The following is a 25,372-nucleotide window of genomic DNA, read 5'->3' on the forward strand; positions in this document are numbered from 1 at the left end:
ACATGAGAAACCAAGATATACATTGTTGATTCATTATTTCAAAGTTGAAGGCTATTCCTTGTAGCAAAAACCTTCTGGACAAAAATAGAGGGAAAAATCAACCAATAGTTTGAGAGAACGCAGACACAATCTACTAAGGACTGAACGGTGTCCCCCCGGTTCATATGTTGAAGCCCTCACCCACAATGTAATGGTATTTGGGAGGTGATTCAATATAGATGAGGTCATGAGGATGGGACTCTCATGCTGGGATTAGTGTCCATAAAAGAAGAGACACCAGGAAGCTCTCTGCCCTTCTCTCTGCCACATGAAGACCTGGCAAGAAGGCAGCCCTCCACAAGCCGGGAAGAGCACCATCACCAGACCCAACCATGCACAGCCTCCAAAACTCTAAGAAATAAACATCTGTTGTTGAAGCCACCCAGTCTGTGTATTTTTTTACGGCAGCCTAAGCAGACTGAGACACAGCCCACCTCTACCTGAGCCCAACAGAATGTGGCCCTGACTCAGCCACACACATGTGTGATCCTAGACAAATCACACACCCCTCCTGGGTCTGGATTTACACTTTCTATAATCTCTTGGGCCAGGAGTTCCCATCTTGGGTGCCCCAAACCTTAAGAGTTGATGAAGACAGTTGTGAAAGCTATTATAAAGTCTTTATAGCTATTCCAAAAAAAAATGCCTATTTACCTTGAAGTTACATATGTCTTTAATTGATACAATGGAAAAAATAATTCATTTTGAAGAAATAAGTTTGGTTTTCTGGTAGACAAAATCTTTCAAATAGAGAGGTGTATTAGGGTAATACTAGGTGCTGTAACAACCCCCCAAATAAAAGTGGCTTAGCACAATAGATGTTTATAACTCCATCATGTAAAGTCCAAACCAATGTTCCTGACTTAACTAAGAGGCAGATCTCTTCCTGGTGGGAATTTTGTCTCGTGGTCTTCCAGGACCTCAGAGTCTTCTGCATTTCACTGGAAAATAGGGAAAGAAGAGAGAATCTTGGAAGGGAGATTTTCCTGGGCCATTGGCTAGACTCAGTCACATTACCACAGCTAATTGCAAGGGAGGCTAGGAAACAGAAAGTCCAGCTGTATTTCCAGGGGATAAAAAAGAGGAAACTGGCTTGATGAGCCACTGATTGGTCTCCGCCAGAGGAGGCAAAAGAGGTCACACATAAAACAGTGCATTCACGCGAGGCATTTGAGCAAAACACGGAGCTGTTGCCGTGGGTGGGGTGTTTTCTGTGATGTCCTGTCAGTCTGTGATTTGGGGCTCATATCTCACCTCCCAAATGATGGGCAATGATGGTATTAAAATAATGGCATCTGCAAAAGCCAGCTATGCCATCCCTATGGCACCAGTACCCTCAGAAATGCCTCACAATGCAACCCACCAGCAGCAAATGCGCCCAGATCTCCTACTTCAGGCAGCCAGATCCAGCCTGTGGCATGAGCTTTGATGTCTGCCTAGGTGAGGTGCTGGCGAGGCTGTGTCCAGGTGGTCACTGCCACTAGGCCTCCAGTGGGTGCCATCATCGTGCTCTGCAGCCAAGCCAGCTCCTCCTCTTTGAGATCCTGGGTTGCCAGCCTGGGAGCTGGGAACATGGAGACCTCGGAAACATCTCTGTTTTCCAGGGGTCTATGCCCAGGGGAGGGTGAGGCCAGAGCCTGTGTGGTCTGAGCCCCGGCAAGTCCCTTCCACTGGGAGCCTGCGTGCCCTCATCTCCTGGACTGTCTCCTGCCTGTCCCTCCCCTCCCTCACCCCACTGGTGGTCTGCAGCTTCAGGCCAAGTTTGCTGCAGCTCCACAGGAACCCTGTGTTCTTCCCTCCACATCTCTGCAGGTGCCATTTCCCCACCCGAAGCACCTGTCCTGTGTTCCCTCCTCATTTGGCCCCGACTCCTACCAATGCCTCCTGTGTCAACACAACTCAGGGCTCCTCTCTACTCACTGCCCTGAGTCATAATCCCTGGTGACTCCTCTGCCCCTCTCCCACTGGGCCTTAAGCCCACCTCTCCCCATCTCACCCACCTCCTTCAGCCAGAATCCCAGCTGGGGCAGCTCTGCGGGCTGAGTCACACACCCCACCCAAGGTTCACTAGCATACCAGCAAGAAGCCTTGGAGGCTGCAGAGACTTGGGGTGAGGGAACCAGGACCCAGGAAAGGCTGGGGCCACAGGCTGGCATTAAGGCAATTACTGTCTGTTAACTGAATATGCACCAAGAGACAGGGCCATTTAGGGCTGGAGAATGAGAAGATTCGTGATCATGGCTAAAGGATGCAGAGGTTTCTTTCCGGGGTGATAAGTAAGTTCTAAAATTGATTGGGGTGGTGGTTGTACACATCTGTGAATATACTAAAAGCCATTGAACTGGACACTTAGAATGGATGAATTGCATGGCATTCAAATTACATCTCCCTAAAGCTGTTAAAAAGCAGGTTTGAAGGGTGGAACCCCATGCCCCATGGTGGAAGGCAGGACGGAAGGCTTTATGTCCCTCAAAGGACTTTCAGACAATTCACTAAGGTCATAAAAGTAAAGTGCTTGGCACAGCACCAGCTTGTCGTAAATTCTTAATAAACAGTAGAAAATGAATGAGAAGAAAGTGATGGCCACCATCCCAGCATGGCATTGGAGCCGATGCCTGGCCAGTGTCGGGGGTTCTTCTGCCCTGTGTGGAGTAAGCCCGTCGGTGCCTGGCTTCCAGGGAGGCAGGGGCCCCTTCCTGGAGGACACGGAGGTTTGGGTAGGGATGGAGCCCAACACCCTTTCTGCAGGGCAGTGCGAAGCCCTCCTCCGCAGATAAGCCGCCGGCCTCTTCACCAGGTTCTCAACAGCCAGATTGGAGATCTCTGGCTTGCAGGCTGCGGCTCCTGGCTGTCAGGAGGAATGAGCCCGGGGATGATTAATGAGAGAGAAGGAAATGTAATCATGCATGCCGGCCCGCCAAGCAGCATAAATCTCTCCGGAGATTGCGGAGAGAATGGATTCCTCCCTCGCTGGGCCTTGAGAAAGGGCATCCTCTAGGTTCCGCAGAGTCTGGGGAACCCCCACAGGCCTTGAATCAAAGCTCACCTGCACAGACCAGATGGGGGCTAAGTTTGCAGGAACCCGCTGCTGAGGACAACCACCGTGCCCTTGGAGGCAGCCTGCACCGGTGACTCTCTGGGAAGCCAGGCTTGGTTGCAGATGGGTCAACGGATACAGGCAGCAGGCATAGGCCCAGATTCGAATCCAGCCTCTGCCACTCACTAGCTCTGAGACCTGGGGGGAGTTTCTTCATTCTCTGGGCTCCTCCTTGTCTGTGAAATGGGAATAAAGGATTTCTGCAGGGCATCGTGTGAGGACTGAGGTGCTAGGGGCACAGTTCTCAGAAGCAGGGTGGGCAGCGTGCAGGCCCTGCAGGAGCTGCTGTCCTGCTCATCTTCTCTGCCACACAGTTGCTCTGCATCTTCTCATTCAATCACCACGACACCTCGAGAAACAGGAGTTACTGGTCCCATCACACAGATGGGAACACAGAGGCCGCATGCATTGCCTGACTCGTCCAACCTTCCACAGCGAGCAGCGCCAGCCCCTCACCGAGCTGTCTGACCCGGGGTCTCCATGACTTTTAAAAGTGTGTTCCCAGCCTCCCACAGGGCACTGGCATGGCCATTTGTCAGCACTGCCTCCAGACCTCGGGCGGCAGGAACAAATGTCACCCTCCCAACAAGCCAGCTGTCTTTGCAGCATGCAGCATCCGAGGGGCCTCAGATCTATTTCTGAAGGGGGTGCGTTCGCCTTTGTTCCTCTTCCCAGCCATCCCGAGTCCCCTGCCCTTCTTCATCCGAATTATGAAAAGTCCTTTTGGCCCTGGGATCTGCGCAGACTTTGGACTCCTCGGAGGTCAGAAACCCTAGCCGGGCACTAAGAAGACACCAACTGTTGCTGAGAAGGGAGGGACCTTAATGGTTTTAGCAGATGCCACAGGGAGGGAGGGCCCAGGGCAGCCCCAACTGTCCACCCGCAGATAACCCCTGCCCCTGCCTCTCTCCACAGGCAAGGCAGAAAGTCCGAGTTCTGGGGAGGCTGGTAAATACTTAGGTGTCAGCGCCTGCAGGGTTCCAGTCTCTTGCCTCGGAGAAGGCATTTAAAGTTCTTACAAGAAACTTTTTGCTGAACCAGCAGGAAACCGTGCTTGGGCGCTGATGGGGCTGAGGACTGTGGCTTCTACAGGGGGTTCTAGAATCTCAGGGCTGTGAAACTCCATCGGGGTTAGTGCGTCACCTGGCCCCAGGACTGAGCAACTCCATCCAGGGGTAGGTGGACAGGGGTGAAGCTGTGGGCACCAAGCACCCATGCCTGGCTCCAGGCTGGGACACTCACTGCCCACAGATATGCCCTTTGCTCACTTCTGAGACACCTGGGGAGGCAAGACAAGAGGTTTTATTTGCACAAAGGGGGCCTGTTTATTATTCATGAGAACAACTCTGTTTAGAAGACAGGATGGAGTTTTTGTTTTCTTTTTAAGGTCAGTCACCTCGCTAAAAATTCAAGATACAAAAAGGTATCTCCCTCTCACCTGTTCCCACAGCCACCTTCCCAGGGGTGCCTATATTTTCAGATGTTTTAGGCCTGTAAGTGTATAATTACATGCATATAAGTAGGTAAGTGCATATCCTTACATACATATATATATACACACACAGTCGTGCACCACCTAAAGACAGAGATACCTTCTGAGAAATGCATCACTATGTGATTTTGTCACTCTGTTAACATCTTAGAGTGCACTTACACACATCTAGATGGTACAGCCTGTTACACACCTAGGCTGTATGGTAGAGTCTATTGTTCCAATGCTGCAAACCAGTACAGCATGTTATACACTGAATACTGTAGGCAACTGTAACACAATGGTAAGTATTCGTGTATCTAAACAACAAAAAGGACAATAAAAATATGGCATGATCATCTTATGAGACCACCATTGTATATGCACTCCACTGTTGGCTGAAACATTGTTATGCAGTGCATGACTGTATACACACACACATACACACACTATCCACACTACCTTGCACCTTGCTGTTTTCAGTCATCTCTTTTGGTGACAAGTGGATGTTGGCATCTAAAGAGCTCTGATTCCTTTTCATGGCTATATACTACTCCCTCAAACAGCCCGTTCATCATCTATGTATTTAGCTGGTCCCCTGCAGACAGGCCTTTCATTATAAATATTACTTTTCCCATGGAAAGGGAACATGTTTTGCCAGGGGGATACTGCTTATGGGGGAACAGGGAGGGGTTGGTGAGAATTTGGGGTCTAGAGATATGAGTTAGCATCCTGACCTCTTGTTCATTAGCTGTGTAGCCTGTGCCACCCTCAGCCACCCCCACCTCTCCACCAGGCAATAAACAAGACCCAGAGACCTTCATGAATAGAACACATGTGTTTAGGGCAGAAGAGTTGAGCTATTCCATCCTGAGCTCTGAAAGCAGCCTCACCTGGGCTCACATTCCCACCCTACTTCTTACAAACCAGGTGCCTTCGGCAGACACCTTTCCTTCGAGCCTCAGTTGGGGCATAATTATGACAACCCCTGCCCAGGTTTATTTTATAATTAAATGAGCTTCACCAGCATTTGTCCAGCCACTTGACATCAGCTGGCATCAGTGCGTGCTCAATTCATTTTTGCTTTTGCTGTTGTCATCATCATTGGGGTGGCAGTGGCCCTCCTGACACACCATACCCTTCTGCACAGATGTTCCCCACAATGCAGTTGTTCCAAACCCACAGCACTATTGGGGCTCAGGGACTCAGCACAGCTGGTGGGGATTACCACTTCATCCACCCCCGCAGGTGCTCCGGAGGCCACTTCCTCTCCTGCAGTCCCCACGTGTGTCTTTGAATATTGGAACACACACGATTCCTCTTTGCTGGGGGAATCCTGCCTAGAGGCAGGGGATTGAACGAAATGACCTTTTGACCTCTTGTCCAACCCTAGCCCCAGGATTCAAGATCAGCCGGAGTGCATATGGGCCAATGAAATTAGCCACTCCTTCCGGAAAGGCAAGTTTATTCGGCATTCTACAGCTCCCAGGGGCTGTCTTAGATAAGACTTTCTCCAGGCTCTTTTTTTCCCCCAGGACTTGTGGAAATTTCTGGGTCTGTTTGACATCAACTCCTGTCCTCCCAGTCCCACCACTGGCCTTCCACTGACCTTTGGAGACCGGGGAGAGAAAACGTCATTTTTCCCCTAACCCATTGACCTCTCTGAAAGGACAAAGTGACAGAGGCCAGCACGGCCTCTCCAGAAAGGCCTCCCGGCCCCACCGTCGCTGTGACTTAGAAAACGCACCCACACCCAGCCGAGGCCAAGAGACACTGGCCGCCCCTTACGCTGAAAATGAAGTAAAACCTCCTGAGAGGCTTCTCCAGAGAGGCTCGGAAGAGCAGCAGGAAGGCAGGAGGATGCCGATAGGACACCGGGGAAGAGGAGGAAACGGCCCGCCGGGTCTAGACGCGTTATCTGGCCCCGTTCGGGCACCAGCTCCACACTCATCCATCGTCCCCCGGAATGGACTTCCTGCCTCGGGACCGCGCCAATGACCTCACCCCCTTGCTATCTCGGCGGTCCCGCTGCTGCCCGCTCTGGGCTCTCAGGAATTAGGGGGCCAGATAACAAGTCTAGACAGCTCAGAAGTTTGAAATGGATTATTCTCATGGGGGAGGAGGATGGCTAGCAACGAGCTCTAGGGACTCAAATGCCAAATCCCTGGACTGCATTCAGATTCCAAGTGGGAGTCCAGGCGTTCACGTTCTTGCTCCGTGGCCCCACCGCCCTGAGGCTGGCAATGAGTACAGCAGCTGCCACGAAGCCGCCAGGGTCTGGCTGCCCTAGCCCGGGCAGTGGGCACTCCACTCCCTCCTCCCTTCGTGGGCTTCAGGTGAGCTTCCGGGGCCACCTCTGCAGAGATGGACAGAGCTCTCCAGGCCGAGAAGGTGACGGTGCCTCTCCACCCTCGAGGCGTTCAGCCCTAGGGGCAGGAGTGAGTGACACAATAAATGGAAGGAAGTCCAACGGGGAGCAGAGCTCCTCCCAAGAGACGACGGCGCTGAGTGCTCACCCAAACATCAACTGTTTGCCATGAAACTCTCCTCAGTGCCCCCTCTACCCCTTCTCCCACCCTGTTATGAATCCATTGTGTTGCCCAAAAATTCTTATGTTGCCATCCAAACTGCCAGTGCCTCCAAATGTGACCTTATTTGGAAATAGGGCCCTAGAAGATGTAATTAGTTGAGCTGAAGTCATGCTGGAGTAGGATTGGCCTCTAAACCGCTATGATGGTGTCCTTATAAAAAGGCCCCCTCACAGACAGGCAGGCCACAAATGCCCAGGAGCCACTGTCGTCAGGAGCAGCCCTGGGCCAGGGATGGTGAAGCCCTGCAACATAAAACCCTGCTTGGCTGCAAACTCCAAGGGGGCCAGACAGTCTCCCAGAGCTCCCCAGAGGGTGGAGCCCCGGTTGCCCACCATGGTCAGCTGATCAACAGTCCACCCTGCATTGGTTTCGTCCCTTCCCTGGGTCCCTTCCCAACTCCCTTACACTTCCTGAGATCACCTCCCCAAAACTGCCTGCACTCACACCCCGGCTCTGGTCTGGGTGGAGAGGAGGCAGCTTTCCATGAACACAGGCTGGGAAGAGGAGACACAGTCCTGGCTGCACATGGAAGGGATAACCCTGCGTGCAGTCACAGGTTTGTATAGAATACCCGTCCCCAAACTAAAACCAACCTGATGGGTGTCAGAAATTGCTAGTTCTCTCTACATCCATTCCCTCTCTTAAGTGATCGTATTAATTATAATCAGGTGTGTGACTGCCCTTCCCCAAGATTCACCACCCCACCCTTCATTCTCAGTGAAGACCTAAGGTCCCAGGTAGGTGTGACTCCACGTCTAGATTCTGGAATGTGAACAACAGTGATGCCCAACTCACAGCTTGTGGTCTTAAAGGGAAGACATATACCTGCACCCCTCCTTTCCTCCATCACACTGTCTAAAATGCAGGCGTGATGGAAGCACCCCCTCCTCCTCCCTTTCCTCCCCCTCCTCCTCCCCTCCCCTCCCCTTTCTCCCCCTCCTCCTCTTCATCCCTCTCCTCCTCTTCCTCCTCTCCCTCCTCCTCTCCCTCCCCTTCCTCCCCCTTCTCCTCCTCCTCCCTGTCTTCCTCCTCTTCCTCTTCCTTCATTTTTTCTCCTCATGCTCTTTTCCTCCTCCTTGTCTGACACTAACAAAGTGGGAGGTTTCAAAGCATTATGCAGAGTCTTACCTTAATCTTTCTCCATCAGAGCCAACACTGAAGCTTCTGACCCTAGCATCCCTTTCATTTATCTTAGAGAGCCCAAGATAGACTTCATTTACATTAATCCAAAGATAACAAAGTGAAAGAAATACATGTTGGTAAGGAATTCAGGTGAATCCAGGAAGCGTTGGGAAAGTGGGCTCCTTCCAGGAAAGTCCAGGGGGAGAGAAGCAGCTTGTTCTGATCAAATCTGGAAAAAAGCTGCTTTCCAGGGGCAAGGTGGCCTGACACATGGCGGGCGGGCCACCGGGAGCCCCATTTGAGGGAATTTCCTAGAATGACAATGCGCAGGAACAATGGGTGAGTCAGGTCTTTAATTGCCAGAAACTATCTTGATTTCATGGCAACGCTGAAGTGTTTAGAAAGCCTGTGTTACATAAAGATAAACTCGTGTGAAGACCAGGGCTGACGAGCAGCCAAAAGCAGTCAGGAATGTGTGCTCCACGCCGGCTCCTGCTGATGTAACATTTTTCAGGCACTGAGTGGGAATCGTCTGTATCTGAGAGATTGGGAAGACCTCCGTTGTGAGCCCGGCCCTGCTTGTTGGCCGCAGGAGGCCGGCTCGGTGGCTGCCTCTGGTGCCTGCTGATCCGTGCGCAGCATCAGGCTGGGGGAGCACGCGAGGCTCGCTGGAAGTGACCCTGCCTGAGGACGAAAGCATGGGCTCAGGGCCAGAGCTGGGTTGGAATACTCCTGCTCCTTGCCAGCTCTGGGGCCTTAGGTCACCGAGCCTCTCTGAGCGCATTTGGCGCACCTCTGAAATGAAGCCGATGTCGGCTCTTGTATTTGGTACCTGAGGGTTTGGGGCAATATCGGGAGAATACATTTCCCATCGGCTCTCCTCCTCCTCCCTTTCTCTTTGAGAGACGTGAAAAGAAGCACTTGGGCTGACACGGGCCTGGGACACATGGAAATAGGTGTGGAAGTGTGAGGTGTGGTGTGCGTGAGGTGTGGTGTGAGAGTGAGGTGAGGCGTATGAGGTGCGAGGTGGATGTAAGGGTGAAGGGTGAGAGTCAAGTATGATATGTGAGGTGTGAGAGATGTGTGTGTGAGGTATGGTGTGTGAGATGTGAGCATAATGGGTGTGTGAGGTGTGGTGTGGGTTGGAGTGTGATGTGTGAGGTGTGTGTGTGTAATTGTGAGGTGTGAGGTGAGGTGTGAATGTGAAGTATGAGTGTGAGGTTGAGTGTGAGATGTATGAGTGTGAGATGTGCGTGAGATGTGACCGTGTGAGGTTTGAGTGTGAGGTGTGTGAATGTGAAGTGTGAGGTGAAGTGTGAGATGTGTGTGAGGTGTGACTGAGTGCAAGGTGTGAGGTGAGGTTTGAGATGTGTGTGTGAGGTGGTGTGAGTATGAGATATGTGTGTGTGAGGTGTGTATGAGGTGTGAGTGTGAGTTGGAGTGTGATGTGAGTGTGAGGTGAGGTGTGAGGGTGAGGTGTGAGTGTGAAGTATGAGTGTGAGGTGTGAGGTGTGTGAGATATGTGAGTGAGGTGTGTGTGAGGTGTGATGTGAGTGTGAGATGTGTGCAAGGAGTGACTGTGAGGTTTGAGTGTGAGGTGTGTGAGTGTAAAGTGTGAGGTGAAGTGTGAGATGTGTGAGGTGTGACTGAGTGTAAGGTGTGAGGTGAGGTGTGAGATGTGTGTGTGAGGTGGTGTGAGGTGTGAGGTGTGAGTGTGAGGTGAGTGTGAGGTGTGTGAGTGTAAAGTGTGAGGTGAAGTGTGAGATGTGTGAGGTGTGACTGAGTGTAAGGTGTGAGGTGAGGTGTGAGATGTGTGTGAGGTGGTGTGAGGTGTGAGTGTGAGGTGTGAGTGTGAGGTGTGTGAGTGTAAGGTGTGAGGTGAAGTGTGAGATGTGTGAGGTGTGACTGAGTGTAAGGTGTGAGGTGAGGTGTGAGATGTGTGTGTGAGGTGGTGTGAGGTGTGAGTGTGAGGTGTGTGAGTGTAAGGTGTGAGGTGAGGTGTGAGATGTGTGTGAGGTGGTGTGAGGTGTGAGTGTGAGATGTGAGTGTGAGGTGTGAGTGTGAGAAAATGTGGGGTGGCTGTGTGAGTTGGTAGAAGTACCTCTGGACAGGAAGTCAGGAGCCCTGGGTAAGTGGCAACACTTGGAAGGAAAATCAAGTCAAGGTTTTCACAGGGAGATCATTTGCAGCAAGAACATGTATTGGTTTTGGTACCTACCTACATGTGCGGTAAGAGCATAAAAATATGGACAGAAGGAAACACCCCAACTTCTGAATGGAGGTTCCCTTTAGGGCTGGAAAGATGGGGAAGAAGGGAAGGAGGGAAATGGGATAGAGCAGGAGCCTTTGGCTGTCTTTAAGCTTTTAAATAGACAAAACAGAGCATGGGTTAATTCTGAGAGCTGGCATAGCCAGACACCAATAAACATGAGAAAGGGGCCATCACTATCAGCCATCAGGAAATACAAATTAAAGCCACATTGCAACCCTTCTTCACACCTTCCAGGCTGGCGAAAGTTAGCAGCAGTCACCCAGCACTGAGGAGGGGGTGGAGCGGATGAAGCTCCCGGATGCTGTCAGTGGGGGTCATGTGGTGCCGCCACCTTGAAAAAGTGTTCAGTAGTGCCTTACACAGCATAGCACATGCACACCCTGTCACCCAGCAACTCCACGCTAGCCGCATGCCCCACACCACGGGTACGTACATTCATCAGAAGACATCTACAAGAAGGGTCACAGCAGCACTATTCAGAATAGTTAAAACCCAGGAACCGTCTTATGCCCTTTGATGTTGAGATCAACTCAGCAAGTGTGGTCTCTTCTCACAGTAACACAATAGAGGGATGAGAACGAGCAGAGCACACAGCTCCACACAGCTGAGGATGGCTCTCAGATAGGGTGATGAGGGAGGGATTCCTGCTGCTGGATTCCATTACCATGGAGTTTTATCAAGTTTAACCACAGGCACCACAAATCTCTTCAGTTAGAGATCAGGGTAATGACTGGCCTTAGGTGGTAGGGACTAAAGGGGCCTAAGGGTTTCTGGGGTTCAGTAGTCGTGTTCTTTTGTTTTTGTTTTGTTTTGAGACACAGTCTTGCTCTGTTGCCCAGGCTGGAGTCCAGTGGTGCAATCATGGCTCACTGCAGCCTCAAGCTCCTGAGCTCCGGCGACCCTCCCACCTCAGCCTCCCAAGTACAGGGGACCACAGACACACACCACCACACCCAGCTAATTTATTTTATTTTATTTTATTTTATTTTATTTTTTGTAGAGATGGGGCTCTCACTATGTTTCCCAGGCTGATCTCAAACTCCTGGACTCAAGCCATCCTCCTGCTTCACCCTCCCAAAGTGCTGGGATTACAGGCATGAGCCACCACCCCTAACCTTCTATTCTGTTCCTCTGTCTGGGTGCTGGTGACCCGGGCATGGTCATTTTGTGAAAATTCCTCAGCCCATGCCCTTAGGATTTGTGCACTCTTCAGACTATATCTTATACTTCAATAAAAAGTTTACTTCGAAAACTATCTTTAAAAATTTGGATGGGGGATATGCTGTTATCGATCGTTATTTTCCAGATATTTGGCATATTTCATGATTTAAAAAATAGATACAAATATATACAGCAATAGGAGATGCAAGGATTGAAGCCATGTACTGAAAACGGTTTAGGGGCAGGCACAGAGTGGGGCGACTTCCTGGGGATTAGCTCATGAATTCCTGCGTCAACCCTTGAACGTGCACCCGAGACCACAGCTCTGAAGCACAAGGCAAGGCAGCTGCCCACGGCCACAGGGCTTGGTACGTGGGGTCTGGATCCACGAGAGCCTCTCTAAACCCTCTGCCCTGGCTCAGGGTGGGCTGCCGGCCACACGCTCAGACAAGTTCTCCCAGAAAGAGGACAACAAGAATGGCAGCCGCTTCCAGCTCCAATGCCCTCAGCGCATGCACTGGGAAGTCAGGGAGAGTTCACCAGGTCAGCATTCCAGGGCCACGGAAGAGTTTCGGTTACAGTGCAAGGACTCGGGAGTTCTGATGGCCGTCACCAGCTGATTTGTTCTGGGTCACAAGGCTATCAGAGGCTTCTCCAAGTCAGAGAAATAAGGAAGCTGGTGGTTTATGTGGGTGTCTGTGAGCAAAGACAGGAAATGGCAGAGATTTGCTCCTCAGAGCAACCACAAAGCTCAGGGCTGAGGTGCAGCATCCACACTGAGTCCCCTCCTGCCCTTTGGACGGGCACCCAGTGAGTGAGATGCAAACTCAGCAGGCGTGTGATAGAAGCGTGTGCTCAATCTAATCCACGCACTGCCAAGGCCATTTTCAAGACGAAACATCTTTGAGAGATGAGGCACTCTCAGCCCCTTCCCAGCCCCAGGATCCCCCGGGGGGTACGTCTCTGAACACCAGATCCCAGGCAAGGTTCCTGCACAAAATACAGCCTCCACCCCCCTCAACCACACACACAGACAAAGGATCCACACAGGGTCTCATGAGTTCAGGGCAGGCTGCCGACAACAGACTTCTCAGGAAGTGACATTGAACAAAGGATTTTGTTTCAGGGAGCTCCCACCCCCACCTCACCTTCTCACCGACTTTATTGAGATGTCACTCACAGGCCACACAATTCACCCACTTAAAGTGTACAACTCAAGGGGTTTTAGCGCATTCACAGAGTAGTGCAGCCATCACCAAGTTTAGAACCATTTTAGCCAATTTTAGAACATTTTCATCACGCTGAAAAGAAACCCAACACCTCTTAGCGATCACCACCCCCTCCCCAACTTCTCCCTTTCCCCCAGGGCTGGAAACATCTAATCTACTTTATGTCTTCATGGATTTGCTTGTTTTGGACATTTTCTATAAATGGATCCATTTAATACATCTGGCCTCTCTCGCCTCGCGTCCTGTTTTCAAGGTTCATCCTTGTTGTAGCTTGTGCCAGAGCTTCATTCCTTTCCATGGCCGAATAATATTCTGTCATGTGGATAGATGACATTTTGTATATCCACTGATCACTTGCGAGCATTTGGGTTTTTTGTATTTTTGGCTACTATAAATCACTCTGCTATGAGCACCTGTACAAGATCCTTGTGTGGATGAATGTCTGCAATTCTCTTGGATATTTGGCATAAGCTATGCAGTCTGCAGAGCAAGAATCATAAGGCAGGAGCTCCAGGATGCCACCCTCGGCTGCGTGCAGCGGAAGCCAGGGAGAAAGGCACGGCACTCTTACGGAATCCCAGTGCACATCACACAGTGAGGCCCTGTGGATACTTCCTGAAGAATGATGCAGTGAATGAATGTATCTGGGCACTTGGCCATATCAGTTGCTTGAATTTTAAGCATTAGCGTGTGCTGACCCTGTCTCCTTCCATTAGCCTCTGCAGGACAAAGTTGGCCTAAGGAACTTTCCCCATGCTATTCTAAGAGGTGCTTGATGTGGGGGGGCAGTGTGTGTCTGCCTTTGGGGCATCTTAAACAGTCCATTCATATGGGACCAGAGGTAGGGAGGAAACGTGTGGAGAACTTATCTCTGAGAAGAACAAGAGCAGGCCTAACCCTGTGGCCGCTCGCCTTCATGGTGATCAGAGCACAGACTCTGTGCTCTGGACATGGATATGACGTGAGCTCAAGTCCCAGCTCCACCTCTTACTAGTGCACAACCATGGGTTAGCTACTTGGCATCTCCCAGCCTTGGTTCCCCTCTGCAAGGCAGGGACCACAGTGCCTTACTATTTACTAGTATAGCCTGGTGTTTGTGAGGCTCCTGCAAAGGGCTGATGTGGAGTCAGCACTCAGGAACCAGCAGTGCTGCAAAGTGAAGTGGCCACAGCACGTAGACCTGCACCCAGGAGGAACGGTGCGCATCGCTCAGGGTGCACTTGGCTGCAAGTAACCGATAGAAAAGAAAGAGGTTGGGCTGCAACCAATGGTGACCGCCACAGGAGCCAAGTAATGGTGTGTATGGATGCTTTATTTAGGAAACTATTTCTCCTTATTTTAAGGAGCTTTGCTGATTCTCTGGATACCAAGTAGCATCTCGGCTTAAGAGGATTTGATGAATCTAATGAATTGAGTACGGAAAGAACCTCTAACATGGGTTTGTCTTGACCTCTCTGGAATAGATGTTCTTAGGAGAGTTCTGAAATGTTACACAGCAGATGTCATGGCCCCTGGACCAGGCTAACTGGAGAGGTTTTGTTCACCTGGGAAGCAGAACTTTTTCCATGCACATATGAGATCTTGCCCAAGCACATGTGGTCTGGCATCCTTTCCTTCACATTTTTCTTGGGTAGATTCCTTTTTTCTGGCTCAAACTCCAAAAGTCTCCTCCCAAACCCTGCAGGAAACTGTGAACTGTAACTTCTACAAGCATAAAGTCCCACCTCTTTCTTTTTCATCCCTATGCTCTTCAGAGTGTGCTGTACAGTTCAGAAATAAACTAGGAGAAATACTAAGTCCATCTGTGTTTCATTCGGGACTGGGTTTTTTATGGGATACAAACCATTTACTCCACAGTGATCTCATATGTTGCCATAAACCTTAATAGTAGAGGTACCAAAACTGTTCCTCTAACCATAGCTTTTTGGTGGCAGAGATAGGACAATTATCAAGTCATGCTCAGAATTGTCCTCATGGTCACAAGGTAGCTGCTGCTGCTCAAGACATCACATTATTAATTCCCAACATTCAAAGCAGTAAAGACAAGGAGGGAGGAGAGAGAATATCTCTTCTTATTTGTATCTATATGCTTCTAAACACACAAATACATTTTCTTCTAAGTTTTTGGTCTTGCCTTTCACTTTAAACTTCTGGAAAAATCTGGTATTTATTTTTGTGTACAGTGACATAGGAATCCCATTTCATGTTTTAACATAGAGTGTTTAAACGACACAACTGAATTTGTTCATCTTCCGTGGATTTTGCTTTGAAACTAGAGCTGTTTTCTTGTTAATCATCTCCCAAGCTAGTTTTGAGATCAGGGTACTTGTCCTGTGTTTCAGATATTTTCAGATGTTCTCAGAAAGGGGATGGGGTGGGGGACAGATGTGCTGCCCAGCAATATTCTGGAAATTGATTTGTCTGGGAATTCATGGAAGAACACACACATGTTGGCATTAGCAATATTTTCCACATCTAGGACCTCAGCTGCCGATAAAGTTACGAAGTAGACCGAGCTGCTGTCCCCATCCCTCATTGTATGCAGGAGGGAGCCAAGGCTTTCAGGGTGGCTCTGGCAGGTGGCTCTGGAGTGGAGGACTTCCTCCACCTTCCGTGGAACCCTGAAGGCTCTTCTTGTAAGTTCAGATGGCCACTCCTCCCCAGGGTCACGGATGCCTGACCACTTCCTCACCAAGGATGTCCCCCATACAGAAGGCAGACCTGTGGTTCTGGGGGACACAGGCTGGGCTCTCCACCCATTTCCATCCACTTCGTGGCACATCCTCCTGACGTTGATGATAGTGCTCCTTCCTCTTTAGCACCTGAAGGCATCACAGGCATCAGTGTGGCTCCGCAGCCCCATTTGGATTGATTCAGGCTGGATGTGCAAGACTCTCATTTCACTGATTCCTGGAGACAAGCTCATGTTCCAGGAGAAGATTCACTTTACAGCAGCAGGCCAGGGTATGGGCAGGCAAGAGCCTTGTCACTTTTTGGACACATTCAGTCACTTATCATTTGTGCCTTCAAAGCACCGTATTTGGGAGCCAGATATTTTTCATAAATAAATGAGGTCAAAAGCTGATAAAAATCAATGCATCTGAAACAACGCACGGTTCCTGGTTCAGCTTTCCGGCGGATACCTTGTGGCCCGGCGGGTCCCTTTGAAATATTCACAACAACAGAAAGGCTTGTTTTTCCATCCAAAGCAAATGGAAATACTCGCAGTAGGGCAAAAACAAATATTGTCTGGAGCCTGGAGCCTCTCAGACAACCAAGCCGTCTGTGGGCATCAAGGATGTTCACAACTTTGCTGAGACCATCTGTGAGAGGAGGATCTTCACGTCACACAGAAAGACAGGAGATTGTCTTGGGGTGGAAGAGTTTGTAAGAAAGAACTCAGAGTATGAACACAGTGGTTTCTGGAGCCAGATGAACCTGGGTTGGAATCCTGGTGCAACTGCTTGCAAGTTACCTTGCTGCTCAGTGCCTCAGTTTACCTGTCTGACAGACGGGATATTCATCGTTACTTTACAGGGGTTGGGAGGGCTAAGTGACTTAAATCACATAGTTAAGTCCTAACTTAGTGGTAGTTCTCCAAATTGTTAATATTTCCGTGTCAGAAATTAATGAAGTGTAAGTCCTTGTCAAATAGCTCATTTTTATCCTGTACCATCACATCCAGCATTGTTTCGTCTTATACTTGTTGTTGTTTCATGTCATTTTTAGAACGAGCAGGTGTTAGCTGAGTTAGGCCCTGTGGATGAGTCTCTCCTCTCCACCTAGGGGCAGGGGCCATGCCTGGTACTCCTTCTGTGCCCATACGGGATTTTTATTAGGAATAATAATAGTTCATGGTCACCAAGCCTGGAGGAGCATTCACACACGCCAGGTGAGGCTCTGAGGCTTCCCACACACTAATCACTCATTTAATCCTCACAATAACTCCGTGCTGGGGTGGAGGGCACTATGATCATCCCCATTTTACAGATTGAAATTGAAGCTCAGAATGGCAGATTCACCTCCCCAGCACCATTCAGCTTGTATGTGGCAGGACCAGGGTCCATCCAAGACAGCCTGCCCCTCTCTGTCCAGTCATGTTTTATCTATTGGCGGAGGAGTAAAAAGGGGTCAGGGGTCAGAGGTCATATCTGGAACGGTCATGTTTGGGTGAAGTCAGGAGATAAATATAAATCAAAGGTGTTAGAATGTAACACTGTGCAGCTACCACAGAAAACAGCTTGGCAGTTCCTCAAAAGATGAAACCCAGAGTTAGTGTATGACCCAGCAATTCCACTCCTGAGTGTGTACCCAAGAGAATTGAAAGCAAGTGTTTAAACAAAGACATGTACACACATGTTCATAGCAGCCTTATTTGCAATAGCCAAAAGGTAGAAACAGCCCAAAAGTCCATTAGCAGATGAGTGCATAAACACAAAATATGGTCTATCCACACAATTGAATATTAATCAGTCTTAAAAAGGAATGAAGTTCTGACGCATGCTGCAATATGGGTGCACCTTGAACCTTGAACACATCATGCTAAGTCAAAGAAGGTAGATATGAAACATCACATATTGTATGATTCCATTTATATGAAATATCCAGAATAGGTAAATTCATAGAGGCACAAAATGGCTTAGTGGTTTTTAGGGCTGAAGAGAGAGGAATGAGAAGAGATTGCTAATGGGTATGGGATTTCCTTTTGGGGTGACAAAAATATTTTGAAACTAGATAGAGGTGATGGTTGTACAATATATTGAATGCACTAAATGCCACTGAGTTGTTCACTTTAAGATAATTAATCTTTCTCAGACAAAGCCAGTCTGAAAAGAATGGAAGAAGTCCCTACTTCTTTGAATGTGGGGACATCAACTCAAGGCAACAAGAAACATAAAAAACCAAGGAGACATAACACCATTGAAAGAACACAATAAGCTCCTGATAGAATACCCCAAAGAAATGGAGAAATGGAAATATATTGATTACCTGACAAAAAACGAAAAATAATTGTTTTAAGGAGGCTCAGTGAACTTTGAGAAAATACAGAAAAACAATTCAGTGAAATCAGGAAAACTATAAATAACTAAAATGATTAACTTTATAGTATGTACATTTCATGTCAATAAAAAATGAAAAATGTGAGATGTGAGAAGATTGGTGCTAACCAATCTTTGCTAACAACCACTTCCGTGCCAATGTTGCCAGGTTCTAACCACTTTCTGAATCTAAATCCATGGCACTGGATTCAGAGAGAACATTCTGTTCACTGGAAATGAAAGTCTTGCCCATATCTACCTGGAGGCTGAGAGCCTCCTCATCCAGCCTCTATGGGCCTCAACAGATGTTCTCGTGAGAAAGACGTCATCTTGCATGTGCTCTCTTGTGGGGAAATGGCAACATCAAGGCAAATAGGCATTCATGTGGGAAGTCCTCAAATTCTCTGGCCTGAATTGCTTCTCTGTGTGTGTGTGTACACGTATCAATCAACGAAAGAGAGGAGAGTCCTGAGTATATGAATAGGCAAAGTCCATGCTGAGCAAGGACCCAACAAGCAAGGTCAACTCAGGAGCAGAGCCAGAATGAAGATGTCTTGGTGGAGCAAAGTGAAAGCCCCAAACTTGTTCTTGCCAGATGTTGACTCTCTGAGACATGGCCATGGACCACAAAGCCATCACCCAAAGATGCAGTGAAGGGCAAATGACTGCAAGCCTTTGCAAACAGTGCAATTTATTCATTCACTCATTCATGCAACCAGTATTAACTGAGCACCTATTACATGCTGGTGGGAAAACTTAATGAACAAAGAATCCAGTTCATGCCCTTGTAGAATTTATATCCTACACACAGATAATGGCTAAAATTGTGGCAAGCGGACTGGGGAAGAAGTAGAAAGTGCCATAATCAATTTCAAGAACCCCTGACCTTGCCAGTGAATCAGGGAATGCTTCCTGGAGGAAGTAATGTTAACTAGGAAAATAAGGGAAAGAAAGAGCACCCCAGGAAGAGACAACAGTGTGTGCCAAGCCCCAGGTAAGAGGGAGCACAGTGAGTCTGAGGGATGGAAATTGTCCATATCCAGAGAGTAAGGGCCAATTCAGGTGATGACAGCAACAGGTAATATTGCTAAATGTTCACTACCTGCCATGCACAGCACTCAGCCCCTTACCTCAGTGCAATCTTTCAACCCTCATGGCAGTCTTTGAGGTGGGCCCTACAGTCATTCCCATTTTCCAGGTGAGGCTGCTGAAGCACAGAGAGATTCATGAATTTGCCCCCGGTTCCTCACTAGGGAGTGTGGGGCAGGAATGTGCCCAGTGAGCTTCAGAGCTGGTGCTCTTGAGTGGCACCTGCTTACACAGGGGATTTGGACAGGGGCCAGGCCACAGAGTCTTGAAAGTCATGGCAGCAGGAACTTTGCCTTTTGTCTTAAGACCATAGAGAAGTTACTAAGGTGGTGCCATGGGTAAGGCTGCATTGCAAAAGGAACATTGTCGGAGAAAATGAGAGACCAGGCAGCAAGACCAGTAAGATGGGGTCACTGGGTGGGAGACAGTGCCTGTCCCTTCAGGGTGGTAGCACCCTGGTAGATGGGAACCCATGGTGGTTCCTGAAAGTGACCACCCCAGGTAAAGCTTCTTCCCAGAAGCACTGTTTCCCAGCCGTCATGTTGATCTTAATCTCTCTCCAAAGAGCAGAACTACCATGTCACTCCGTGGCTGGTTCCAGGGCAGTGCTACCCAACCTTGGCTGCTGGTCAAAATCACCCAGGGAGCTTTAAAAATAGGAGTGCTGGGCTCTACCCAGGAGAGGACAATGTAATGGGCCTTGGGTGGGACTCAGGCACTGGCATTTTTAAGAGCTCCCCAAACGATGCCGATGGGCAACCAGGAGCCAGAGAAGTCAGGGTTTCCAGCCAGACCTCGTTCTTGTCGGGCAGCCTCAGAGGCTCTTCCGGACTAGAGGATGACTCTTCCCTCAAACCAAAGGAATTCAAGGGCCCAGGAAGGAGGTCCACGGCCTGCACAGATGTGGTGAGAGTTTGGCATGGGCCTTTCTGGAAATTCTTTTTATCCTCCCTGTTCCCCCATCATTTTCTCGAGGCAAAAATAAATACCAACATCCCCGCTTGTGTCAAAGTGACGGGTGTGTACGCCCTCCATGTGAAAAGTTATGCCCTGAAGCTGAGTCATACAACCAAACAAAACCTCGCTGTCAGTGAGTGTATGTGTCCAATATTTCAAGCAAAACTGTTTAAAGCTATTTTTGTAATGTGACGCTAAGTGGATAATGGAAGGCTATGGCGAGGTCTGGGGAATGAATGCATTTTTGTTTGCAGTTTGAAAATCAATAGCAGACTTGGAAATCCGATGTGCAGTCATGCACGAGACAATCCATGTCATTGAAGTGAGGCCGGTCCACAGCCTTGTGAGGGAGGCCAGCAGCCCAGGGAGGAGGACAGACCCTCCAGCTGCAGCAGGCCCACTCCCACTTTGGGAAGAGTAATTGGCCCTTACCGCCAATCCTTGCAAACAACCAGTTCCACACCAATGCTGCATGGATCTAAGCACTTTCTGAATCTACATCAGTGCCAGGGAGGCTCTGAGTTCAGACAGAACATTCAATTCACTGGGAATGAAAGTCTTGCCCATTACCTGGAGGCTGGGAGCCTCCTCACCCAGCCTCTACAGGCCCCAACAAATGTTCTCATGAGAAAGAAAGACATCATCTCACGTGTGCTGTCTTATGAGGAAATGGCAACATCAAGGCAAACAAGATTTCATGTGGGAAGTTCTCAAATTCTCTGGCCTGAATTGTTGATTCTTCCAAGTTGAGGGGACCCTACCCTGGGTCCACATCTGCCTTTTAGTGGCTGCATGAGTCCACTTGGGTTGGGTGTGGAATTCCACATGGAAGTCAACTTTCTGCAAGGAATTCCCATCAGCTTTATCAGATTCTCCCAGGAACCCTTCAGCCCAAAAGCTGGAGGCTGACCCACCCTCCCAATCTGGCCTACCCAGTCTGTCCAGCTTCCAGAAGCTCCCAAGTCATTGTGCTCTTTTGGCTTTTAAACATATATTCTTATTATAGAAGTGATGCATTCTCCTTACAGGAAGAGGAGAAGGTCAAGGTAACACTATGACATCTGGCCTTCCAGACCTCTGATGCTAAAACTCAATTATGACGGTGCTGCCTCCAGCCCCACGACTCTCAGCATGCCGGGAAAAAGTGCAGATTCCTAAGTCCTCTCTGAAGTCCTTGCACTTGACCCTAATGGCACTGGAAGCAGGAAACCTTTATTAAGCCACTACGACAATCCAGCATTCTCTCAGTAGATGCTACTATGATCCTATTTCACAGATGCGGAAACTGAGGCTCAGAGAAGTTAAGTCACTTTGCCCGTCATGCCCAGCCTCAATCTACATTTTCTTGGTCACCCCTTTCTCTCCCTGCCAGGTCCTCTCATGCCCTGAGAGAGCACACACTCTTCTTTGCACACACTCTTCTTTGCCTCCCATGGATGCCGTTCCAACATTTTCCTTGTGCAACACTTACTCTGCAGGATCCAGAGCAAACGCCACCTCTTGGGTTATATCTCCCTGGTTACCGTCAGGCCATTCCTCATACCTAGACTGGGGGACATGTGCTTGATCCTGAACTCACTTGAGCACTGTTTCTGCTCCATAGACTCTGCCCTTCCAGAGTGTGGGGCCATGGCTGCCCATGGCCCAGGTCCACACCCCTCACCCAGCACTGGGAATCTAATTGCTGCTCAATAAAATCCCGTGATCACCAACTGAGTGTTTCCAAATTGGCTCTGATATCATCTAGATATGACCTCTCACCTGCCCGTAAAATGAAACGAAACCCATAGGACAAAATTTGACCATGAATTTATTCTCATTCTGCATTCAGCCTTTTAAGTAATAATAATAATAATAGCCCATATTTACTGACTCTTGTTTTGACTGGGTGGCCCCCAAAGCAAACCTAGAGACAAGGGATTTAGGGACCTGGGCACAAGTGAAACACTTTGGAGGTAAATTTAGAAAGTACCAGGAGGGGAATGGGGAGATGAGGCCCAGAGGTGAGAAAGTCACCCATGAATGGGTGGTAGCAGGGTGACTGGACTCTGGGCTGTTGGGACCCTTTACAGAGGGCTGTGGAAGACGCCTCAGTATTAGCTTCCCAAGAAACACACGCAGGGGTGTTTCCCATCTTCTGCATCCCTCCTCGGGGGGCTGCTCTGAGGACACTGATTCCCTGCACAGCCCAAAGATGCGCTTTCAGCCTAGAAAGTTCTCTGGTGGAGAGAGGCAAGTGCTGAAAGAAGGAAGCTGTGAGTGAGCTCGGGAATGATCCACCAAAGTATCTGGCCTGAGGAGATACTGGGGAGGCTGAGGGGGAATCTGGCCACTCCAGGTTTGCCACAAATGTTTTTGTCTGTGCCAGGAACACTGCCAGGGACTTTGCACTCATCTCCTGTTCTGATTTTACCTTAACCCTCCCAAGAGGCAGTGTCTATTGCCCACTAGTCTTATCACCATTTTAAATAGGAGAAACTGAGATTCAGGGAAGTGAAGGAGTTTGCCGGTGGTCATTCTGAGCAGCTGGAAAGAGACCTTGAAACCCATTTATCTGTCTGATTCCAAATGCCAGACCCTAACCCCGGTGTGGCGGCCTCCAGAAAAGCAAGCCCGAGGAAAGTGTCTGGATGCCACCCCGCGGGCCCCATGTCGGGAAGGTGGTAGCCGCAGAGGAAAAGCTGAGTCACTGCACCTGAAATTCTGCTGATCTGACCCATCCGCACACTTTTAGGAAAAACAAGCCACTCTCTTTGATCAATGTCCAGGGCCGTGATGGGCTCAGGTTCAAAAACAACACATCCCTAAAGTGTGGAAGCCCTTTGGGTTCTGGGAAAGTAGGAGAATGGATTTGTTCTTCCTGAAGTTTATTCAAGGTTTCCTCCTCACTGGGTTGCCCAAGCCTCCTTGGGAGAGGCAGCGTGGCAGCAGACCCCTCAACCACACCAACACGGCAGGGCTCAGGGCAAGGATGGACGGCGCCAGCCCCGTCAGCACATGGCGGGATGCAGACCTTTCAGGAGAGACCTTGAGGAAGCGCAGAGTCCAGAGGAAGGCCTCAGTTTTCCTGCAGGTGCACCCTTTGGGTGGCCACGGGCCGAGACCTGTTCTAACCATGCGTGTGTGTCCCGCAGCTTCCAGCAGCACCAGCACCGTGAAATACCCAATCAAACAAGTCCAGCCGAGCTTAGGACATACCCTCATTGCCACAGTAAACGTCAGCATTGTATTCAGCCACGAAAAGAAAGACCTATGGGATTCTTTGATAGTCACTTAAACTCTTCCAAATTTTTAAACACTTTCTGAAATTTTTCCTAGATCTTTTTATGACATACTTGTGCAACCAAAGTTTCACATCGATAGTGACTTCAAGATTTTGAAGAGGGACCTTCACATGTCAGCCAAGAATTGCACATAGCTATTTCCAGCATAAAACCTGACTTTCTTTAAAAAAGCTATGTTTGGGGAGGTGGTGGGTAAAAGGAGTGACTTCTAACAAGCATGGTTTTTCGGGGGCGATGATGAAAATGTTCTAAAATTGATTACTGTGATAGTTGCATAAATCTGTGAGTACACTAAAATCACTGAATTGAAAACTTTCCATGGCTAAACTGTACGGTAGATTAATTACACCTCAATAAGACTGTTATGAAAAAGAAAGTTACGTTCACAGAAGTACGCTAAAGCTTCTCATTAACATTTTTGAAATGATTCATTTGGGCAATGCCTATTCAAATGTAAAGTCATTTATTATTCATTTCATGTAAATGAAAATAGAATTAGCATCCTATTTTCCTGTAATTATTTTATAGAAAGGAAACATAGGGATGCCCCCAAATCCTCCGCTTACCCTACCACCGTGCATACAGATATGGTTATCCTGTATCTGTCACCCTGCAGGAATGGTGGGAATATCCTGAAGTAAAGTCCTTTGGTCCTCTCTACAGGACAGCCAAGGAGATGGAAAGATCAGATGACACTGAAAATATTCACAGCCAGCCTGGCTGGGGCCTGGGCAGTCAGAACAAACACCCCTGGAGGCATTGGGCCCCAACAGATGCCCTCGGTGAGTTAGGGCTGCATGTTAAACTGCTCAGGTTGGGGAAGCAAACTCCTCCCTCGCCTGACCCCTACCTCCCCAGACAGGCTGCTGCCTTCAGCCGCTTCCCTGTCTCTCCCTTTTCTGCTCCAAGGGGGGATTTTTTTTTAACTTTTATTTTAGGCTCAGGGGTACACATGCAGGTTTGTTATACAGGTAAATTGCATGTCGCAGGGGTTTGGTGTACAGACTGTTTCCCCACCCAGGTGATAAACATAGCATCCAATAGTTTTTGGAGTCTCACCCCCTCCCCCTAGACCCTCAGGTGGGGGTCTGCAGCCCAGCTCAACTGCCATGCCTGGGAAAGCTTTGCAGGGCTCCCCCCGGGCCTCATCATCTCCATCCTGCTGTGAGCAGGTAGGCTCCTGGCTTCTCCTGCCGCATCCCCACATGCTGATGCTGTCGATGGTGTGTGCACCCTCCCGCTCCACCTGTTGGTCCAGACCAACCCCATGTTCCCTCCTGGTGTCCTTGGCCACCTCAGGATGAGGGAAGGGGCCGGGGGATTCTCTGCGTGGTCACTCAGTCACTCCGCAGACCTCGCCATCCAACACCCTCTGGCCTCCCAGACCTGCTCTGCTGGCCAGTGTGGCTAACGGGTGCTCCAATGGCCATGCTCAGAACCACTGTCTTTGTCCTCAAGAGGATAGTGAAGGGTGAACACTTTCCCTTGAACATTTTCTTTGAAGACAACCTGTTGACGAGTTTACGGAGTGGCAAGTCCCAGCTATGGGAGGAGCTCTGGGGTCCACCAGGCCCGACCCATCCTCTGCCTGCCACTTATGGACCCCTTCAACGAGCCAGGCACTGAGCTAACCAGCCACAGGTTTCTCTCATCTCCTCACAGTTGCTCTAGGAGAGGGTCTTGTTACCTCATATGGGGAAACTGAGGCACGGGGGGAGAACTAGCTCACAGAACCAACTCCCGAGTGATGAAGGCAGGCTGAGAACCCTGCTGCCCGCTGCTAATCCATACTGAACATCCCGGGCTGGGATCCTCATTGTACACTTGCGCACATACATGGCACCCAGAGATACATCAAGCCACGGGCGTCCCCACCTGCACAAAGGTCAGTGCGTAGGGCTCAGATGGCAGAGATGGCTGCGAAGCCACAGCCCCTTCACCCACCTTCTCGCCCTGCAACTGTGATGAGTTGCTGCACTCTGTGTGTCTCAGTTTCCTCATCTGTACCCTGAAGATATTAG

The sequence above is a fragment of the Pongo abelii genome, chromosome 18 (assembly GCF_028885655.2).
Source record: "Pongo abelii isolate AG06213 chromosome 18, NHGRI_mPonAbe1-v2.0_pri, whole genome shotgun sequence".
NCBI lineage: Eukaryota > Metazoa > Chordata > Mammalia > Primates > Hominidae > Pongo > Pongo abelii.